At 36.0% G+C, this 8,051-nt stretch overlaps 1 long non-coding RNA gene and 2 other non-coding genes across 3 annotated transcripts; all 3 read right to left on the minus strand.

Moving 5' to 3' along the window:
- Window positions 1-2,627: 2,627 nt before the first annotated feature.
- Window positions 2,628-3,706, minus strand: LOC134276966 (uncharacterized). Its single transcript, XR_009994150.1, has 3 exons — window positions 3,552-3,706; window positions 2,843-3,017; window positions 2,628-2,717 (listed from the first exon to the last, which is right to left on the minus strand). It is a non-coding gene; the product is annotated as an uncharacterized LOC134276966 (long non-coding RNA).
- Window positions 3,707-4,855: 1,149 nt separating this feature from the next.
- On the minus strand, window positions 4,856-4,929 carry Trnas-gga (transfer RNA serine (anticodon GGA)). Its single transcript has one exon. It is a non-coding gene; the product is annotated as a tRNA-Ser (tRNA).
- A 385-nt stretch (window positions 4,930-5,314) lies between these two features.
- Trnas-gga (transfer RNA serine (anticodon GGA)) lies at window positions 5,315-5,388 on the minus strand. Its single transcript has one exon. It is a non-coding gene; the product is annotated as a tRNA-Ser (tRNA).
- Between the last annotated feature and the right edge of the window lie 2,663 nt (window positions 5,389-8,051).

Here is an 8,051-nt window from a genome sequence, read left to right on the forward strand (position 1 = left end):
TATTTTATGTGGCAAGACCTTTCATTTGATACTAATTACATTGACCTTTTGACCTTGGAGATTTTTGTACTCATTAAAAAACTTAAACATTAGCTTACTTTCAAATTTCACAATTGTTTTCCAGTGAAAATACCCTACTTTTTGTACGAATTAATTAAATTTGCATTTAAGAAAAGCTTAATCTTTGCTATGCTGCCATACTGGGGCATCAGTGTTTTACAAACACATCTTGTTCACTTTAGAGACTGAGAGTGTGTTCCCTATTTATAGAACATGGTTTAGGGATTTTGAAATTTTCTGTCTGTTCAAATTCATCCGCATGGCACAGTGGTTAGAGCGTCTGCTCTAGAGTCGCAAAGTTAGGAGTTGATCCTTACGTCCTTGGTTTGAATCCCACTGTGGGATGTGGAGACTTGTCCTTGGAATGATACAGTATAAACTGTACTGGCCCAATCTCACAGTAGATATTCGCTCAAAAAAGATCCCTCCCTGCTCAATGGCCCTGAGTGCCTCATTGACTTTTTTATTGCTAAATCATTAAAATAAAAACAACATATCACCTCCCTCATAATTTTCTGAGGTTTTGTACAATGTAAAAAGCTGCCTCATCATGTTTTAGGGGTAATAAAAAGTAAAAAAAAAATTTTTCTAAACTACTTCCTTCTACTGGGTATATTACCAAGTAAAATAATTCTTTTGGATATTTTGTAATCTATTTCAATGACACTAAACCATTGTACAAATTCATTCCAAAATTCTGTCCCATTTATATACACAATCATTGTACAAATTCATTCCAAAATTCTGTCCCATTTATATACACAATCATAAAATAAGTGAATTATTGTCTCTCTTTCAATATTACAGAATGCACATACACTATTTTCTGACAGTTTGACTTTATGGAGATAGGAGTTGGTAGCAATATAATTCATCAGTAATCGATATTGAAAATAAATTATTTTTATGCCCCGCCATGAATATGGCTAGGGCATATAGTCCGCCATGAATATAGCTGGGGCATATAGTGTTTGTCATGTCCGTCTTTCCGTCACACTTTGCGTTTAGCTCTGTTCAATGCTCATTTTCAAAGAAACTATCCAAGATAATTATTTTCATCAAACTTCATAGGCTGATAGATGTTGATGAGAGCTGAGCAACTGCATCAACATTCTTTGACCATGACATTTCCTTTGACCTTGACCTCACTTTTCTTAAGTTAGTGTTAAACTCAGTTTTAAAGATACCATTCAAAAAATTTTGATCAAATTTCATATGTTGATACAGTTTACATGTGTACTGATGAGAGCTATTCAATTGCATCAATATTTTTTACCTTGACCTTTCCTTTGACCTCACTCTTCCTAAATTAGTGTCAAACTTTATATGCTAATACATACTGATGAGAGCTATTCATTTGCATCAACATTTTGACCTTGACCTTTCATTTGACCTTGGACTCACTTTTAACAAATTGTGATTAAGTTAAATATTAAAAAACCATTCTTTATATGATTTTTCAAATTTCATATGCTGATACATAATGATGAGAGCTTTTCAACTGCATTAACATCTTTGACATAGGTCCTTCCTTTGACCTAGAACTCGCTTTTCTCCAAAAAGACAATTAGCGTTAAAACGTCATATGCTGAATTGCTGATGCATACTGATGTAACCAATTCAACTGCATCACTTTTCAAGATATTCTGAAATTTCACACAGTTACACAAATTCAAATTTTCATGTTGCATTACTGATATACCCTTGGCGGGGCATTCATGTTCTATGGACATATTTCTATTTGTCTCTTTTGTGAATAATGATGCATTTACGAAGAAGAATTTCCATTCTTTTTCTGAGATTGACTCATCTAGTAAAGTTTCCCACTTTTCTTTTTATATGCCTGGATCTGAGGTGTATATTGCTTTTGTCCTGTCTGTTGGCAACTTTAACCTCTGCCTTAACTTTTGAACCATGAGAGAGACTTCATATTTAATATGCATACTCCACTAATTAACTTCTTTCAAAAGACACCAAGGCCAATGACTTGTGACCTTGACTGTGACCTATATGCTAAAATAGCTTATTTGAACTTTAGCTATAACTTTTGAATCATTAAAGATAGAGACATCATATTTTGGATGCGTTCTCCACTAATTAAGCTCTTTCAAATGACACCAAGGTCAATGACCTTGTGACCTTTACTGTGACTTTATTGCTATAAATACCATTTTGAACTTTCGCCATACATTTTGAACCATTAAAGATAAAGACTTCATATATGATATGCATACTCCACTAATTAAGCTCTTTCAAATGACACCAATTTCAATGACCTTGTGACCTTGACCTATATGCTAAAAATAACTTTTTTGAATTTGTAAAAATGTTGTCGCCAGGTGCAAAGTGTTTCACAAACCAAATCTTGTTTTGAAGGAGTTTTAATATTTTAATTTCTGTAGAATTTAATGTTACATATAAAACCAAAAAATATATTTAAAATCAAATCATTTTTATTTCAGTACTTTGTGACACTGGGAAGATAGAATTTAAAAAATGGACATGGCGCTATATTACTGCATCAGAGATCAATCCAGGTTTACTTATAATTTGAAGAAAAACAGTCAAGCATCATTTGGAGCTACATAGCAGAGTGACCAGTTGTACCTATGATGTTGGAAGAGATCCTGAAAACCTTCCAGTACACTCATCACTACCTGCAAAGAAACAAAAATTCAAATGACTTGTATCAACACTTTTGTACTTCATCTGGCTTGTATTTTCAGTAATCATTAGCCTTTACACTGTTGCTTCCTTCAAACAAAGTTGCATAAGTACTAACTTGCAGGTGTAAAATGTTTGAAACAGTTTGCTTATCCCAAAGGAAATTCTCTGCCAGTTAGCAGTGCATGAGCAGCTGATTGATGTCACAGTTCCACAGGCAAAATATTTGTAGCTGAATGGTGCCATATAAAACACTTTTAACAAGAACTTGGAAACATCCTAGAAGTGAGCATCTACAAGAAATTAAGTGAATGCTTTCTTGAATGTTAACAATGTTATAAAATGCTTGTGTACATCCTATATATATATACAACTTATTACTCATGTAACTACCAAATATACAAAAATTAAACTTCCTTAAATTTGTTCTTGATGTTTATTTACAGTGTATTAAAATAAGCATCCAATATTTGTCTTGTTATACTGAAGGATTGTTAAGAAAATGTCTTTCGTTGAAACAAATGTGCAAACAAGTTACATTCTGCACAATTAGCAGTTTTTGTGGAGAACCTATCAACATATATTTTCAATCGTTGGGATGTAATGTTAGGCAGACAGTAGGAGAATTATACTTGTTAACAAATGTTTTTTACAGATCAAATTTCAAATAGATGATTTAATAAGAAAGCAATATGACAAATTTAACTAGCATTATGGTCCATTGATTTTAACACCATGGTGTGTGAGCTTTTGTAAACTTGATACTTAACTAGTAAGTTTTAAATATTGAAGTAAAGAAAAGTGCAGCCCAAAAATTTATCCTGTACTTGATTTAAAATGAGTCCCAGCATCAATACTTGGAAGTTGCCACACTCTTCATGAGTATAAGAATTATTGGATATGCCTCAGTAACAGATCTATACTGTACATGTAAATGAATGACACATTCAGTCGAAGCATTGTCCCTTTTTCAGTACCTCCTGGATCCCTGTAAAATATATGATGACAAAAGTAGATAAAATGTTCCATCATAGAATGATGAATGTCCTATGGACCCAGAGAGGGCCTGTTGGGAGACACCATTTGATTGTTCTAGCTATGTGTCTTTCTCTTAATGGTAAGAGTACTAGTATTTCAGAAGGGGGTCATAAGCCTTTACAGTTAATATATATTGATTGTACATGTGTGTTGTTTAACGTCCTACAGTTAATATTGAAAATGAGTATATACATCCCTGTGTAAATTAAAGAAGTAATGTTGGACGTTTTTAGCTCACCTGAGCCGAAGCCTCAAGTGAGCTTTTCTGATCACATTTTGTCTGTCGTCCGTCCGTCCGTCTGTCTGTCTGTCCGTCTGTAAACTTTTCACATTTTCGACTTCTTCTCAAGAACCACTGGGCCAATTTTGACCAAACTTGGTACAAAGCATCCTTGGGTGAAGGGGAATTTAAATTGTTAAAATAAGGGACATATCCCCTCGCAAGGGGAGATAATCAAGAAAAGACAAAAATAAGGTGGGGTCATTAAAAAATCTTCTTCTCAAGAACCACTGGGCTAGAAAAGCTGAAACTTATGTGAAAGCATCCTAGGGTAGTGTAGATATTAAATTGTTCAAATCATGACCCCCGGGCAAAGAGCGGGGCCACAATGGGGAATCAAAGTTAAACATAGAAATATATAGGAAAAATCTACTTCTCAAGAACCACTGGGCCAGAAAAGCTGAAACTTATGTGGAAGCATCCTGGTATAGTGTAGATTCTAAATTAAATCATGACCCCCGGGGGAAGGGTGGGGCCACAACTGGTAATCAAAGTTTTACATAGAAATATATTGGAAAAATCTTTGAAAATCTTCTTCTCAAGAACCACCAGGCCAGAAAAGTTGAAACTTATGTGGAAGCATTCTTGGGTAATGTAGATTTTGAATTGTTCAAATCATGACCCCCAGGAGAAGGGTGGAGCCACAATGTGGGGATCAAAGTTTTACATAAAAATATATAGGAAAAATCTTTGAAAATCTTCTTCTCAAGAACCACTGGGCCAGAAAAGCTGAAACTTATTTGCACATGGAAGGATCCTGGGGTAGTTGATTTCAAAATGTCTTAATTATGTAACAGGAAAGGAGAAAATGCATGGCTGGACCGGGAATCGAACCCGGGACCCCTGTATCTCCAGTCAGGTGCTCTACCAACTGAGCTATCCAGGCCGATATCCACGGCCCTAACCATTACATTCCTCCCTCCTTAAAGGTCTTTGGCCCTCCAAAGACCCCAACCCAGGCTCATCCCTGGCAGGTCTTTCACCTGTCAATTCCAGGGCATGGCACGGCACCAAATCTGTAACAGGAAAGGAGAAAATGTATGGCTGGACCGGGAATCGAACCCGGGACCCCTGCATCTCTAGTCAGGTGCTCTACCAACTGAGCTATCCAGGCCGATATCCACGGCCCTAACCATTACATTCCTCCCTCCTTAAATGGTCTTCGCCCTCGAAGACACAACCCAAGTTCTTATTACCCCTGGCAGGACTTTCACCTGCAATTCCAGGGGTGGTCAACGGCACCAAATGTGTAACAGGAAAGGAGAAAATGCATGGCTGGACCGGGAATCGAACCCGGGACCCCTGTATCTCCAGTCAGGTGCTCTACCAACTGAGCTATCCAGGCCGATATCCACGGCCCTAACCATTACAATTATGATCAGTGGGGTAGGGTGGGGATACATCATGTATTACAAGGGGGAAATCTGGTAAAGAACAGAATGGTCAAAGCTTCTCAGGTGAGCGATGTGGCCCATGGGCCTCTTGTTATTTCTGGACCATTAACAAATTAAAGAAAAACATTATATCAGGATTATGTTTAATCGACCCTGTATTCCCGTGATTGACGAATTTGGTCACATGCATTTCCTATTTGTTTTAATTAAATTTGCATTCTATATCCCAACTTCAGCTGTGCCATGAGCTAAATCCAGGAAATCCCCCCCCCACTTCTTACCACAGTATAGAATAACAGTATAGTGATATCATGGAAATGTAGTATTTTATGCTATAAAAATTGGAAGTGAAAGGAATTTGGTTTTGAAAAAAGTTGGCCACTAACACCCCCCCCCCCTCTCCTGAAATAGGATTATCGAGTTTGGTCAACTTTTACTGGTAAGTATAAAAAACAAATCTCTCTGGTTGCGCCTCCCGCCCCCCCCCCCCCTTTCAAAAAAGATGCTATGTGCCTGAAATCAATATATGGAACCAATCTTTGGGGAACGTTTTAGTTTGAAAACACTATTTCAACTTACTTTTATGCTTTAAAATGCTCGTGACCCATTTGGAATAGCTTGTATGTACTGTATGTACGTCATTTACTAAAACAATAAAGCGATTAAACGTTGTTTACCTGTATCAATCAAATCAATCAATCAATCCATTTTTTCCTTCTTCTTTTTCAATAATCAAAAAAAAACGAACGACTTAACAAACATTACTTCCTGTTTCGCTTTCGTTTTCAACGGGAGAATTAATTGTGTTATTTTAAGGGCGATTTGAAAAGAGATATCTCTTTCTTTAAAAGAGATATCTCTTTAGCTTAGAAAGATATCTCTTTTTGAAAATCTGTAGAGATATCTCTCTAACTAAGAGAGATATCTCTTTCAAACTTGTTAAAGAGATATCTCTCTAACTTTAAGAGATATCTCTCTCGCTGAAAGAGATATCTCTCTAGCTTATAAAGATATCTCTCTTACAAAAAGAGATATCTCTTTAGCCTATAGAGATATCTCTCTATCAAAAAGAGATATCTCTTTTGTTTAAAGAGATATCTCTTTTAGTCAAAGAGATATCTCTATAGGCTAAAGAGATATCTCTCAAATTGAAAGAAAAATTTATTTTACGAATAAATAGTAAAAGGGCTTGCCATAAGGAAGGCATGTAAACTCAATTTCCACATTGGCCGCAGGAAAGGCGATTCACAAGATGTTGTTAAATCGAAACATTTTTGCGTTATAAAAAATATATGTAAGTTTCATGAATCGCGTTCATTGCGGCCAAAGTGAATTTTGCGATCAAAGATATAAAAACTGCCATTTTTAGAGAATATATTGAAACATGGTATGGTTTTGAGATTTACGTAGCGTTTGTGTGACGTTTTGGCGCCATATTACATCCGTGATCAGATAGACCTGATCGTGTACAAAATATATCAACACTTTATTTCTGAAGGTATCATTGTTTATTTTTGACGAATTTACTAGGCCGATAGTGGTAACAACCGTATTTTCTTCTTTTACAACTTGGGGGGGGGGGGGGGGGGGATAAATGTTACGCGGCATTTAAAAATCAGGTAAATATTCTATCTGCTACATAGATTTTCTCTAGCAAAGCAGTGTTTCAAAGTTAAAATGCATCATAATTAAAACATTCGTGAAGAAAAATTTTAACGAGGTAATGCACTTGAACTGATCTGATAAGGCACTGCAACATTATTAGCATTTAATCCGTTAACTATGTCCGCCAGATGTCAATTAGTTATTACTAGAGATGTCTGAGGTACTAAATTATGGGTTTTTTTTTCAAATAATGAGAGAGAGAGAGAGAGAGAGAGAGAGAGAAAGCACTGTCTGAAAAAATAGCTGAGGGAGAAGGGGGGGTCATCGAAAATTTCAATTTTCAAATCCATATGACATAGAAAAAAGATTATGTTACATGTATTAAAGGTGGGTATACAGAGAATGTCTACTATTCCTCTCAAGTTCAGGGGCCCATTAATTTCGCCCTACTTACAATTTGTATTGATCACCGTTCTAAGTTGTCGTTAATTAAGTTCATCCAAAATCTACATATAGATATTGCTTGAATAGGGCCTTATTACATAAAAATATATATAAATTACTCTTATACTTTATTTTGAAGTGAATTCTTTATGCCAGGTTTTGTAAAAGCCCCGTTTCATTTAAAAAAAAAAAAAAAAAAAAATTGTAATTGTTATTGTGAGAAGAACGATAACTCTGATAGAATTTATATTTCCGTAAATATCCGACTGGATGATTTTAGCTTAGTATGGAAGGTAATGAAAATTTTATTAATCACAAAATATAGATATGTGGTAGCACTGGTTCTCTGCCCTTGATTCCAGTCGCTGCCGCTAGGAATTACAAGGACAGGTAACCTCCGCCGCCATGACAGTGGAAAAACTCACTGCTTGCTTCGCGCATAGTACTGCGCATTCCAAAAATAAATAGCATCAATGCTTGCATAGCACTGGTTCTCTGCCCTTGATTCCAGTCGCTGCCGCTAGGAATTACAAGGACAGGTAACCTCCGCCGCCATGACAGTGGAA

The sequence above is a fragment of the Saccostrea cucullata genome, unplaced genomic scaffold (assembly GCF_032062105.1).
Source record: "Saccostrea cucullata isolate Sc308-1 unplaced genomic scaffold, CSIRO_AGI_Scuc_v1 ctg1316, whole genome shotgun sequence".
Lineage (NCBI taxonomy): Eukaryota > Metazoa > Mollusca > Bivalvia > Ostreida > Ostreidae > Saccostrea > Saccostrea cuccullata.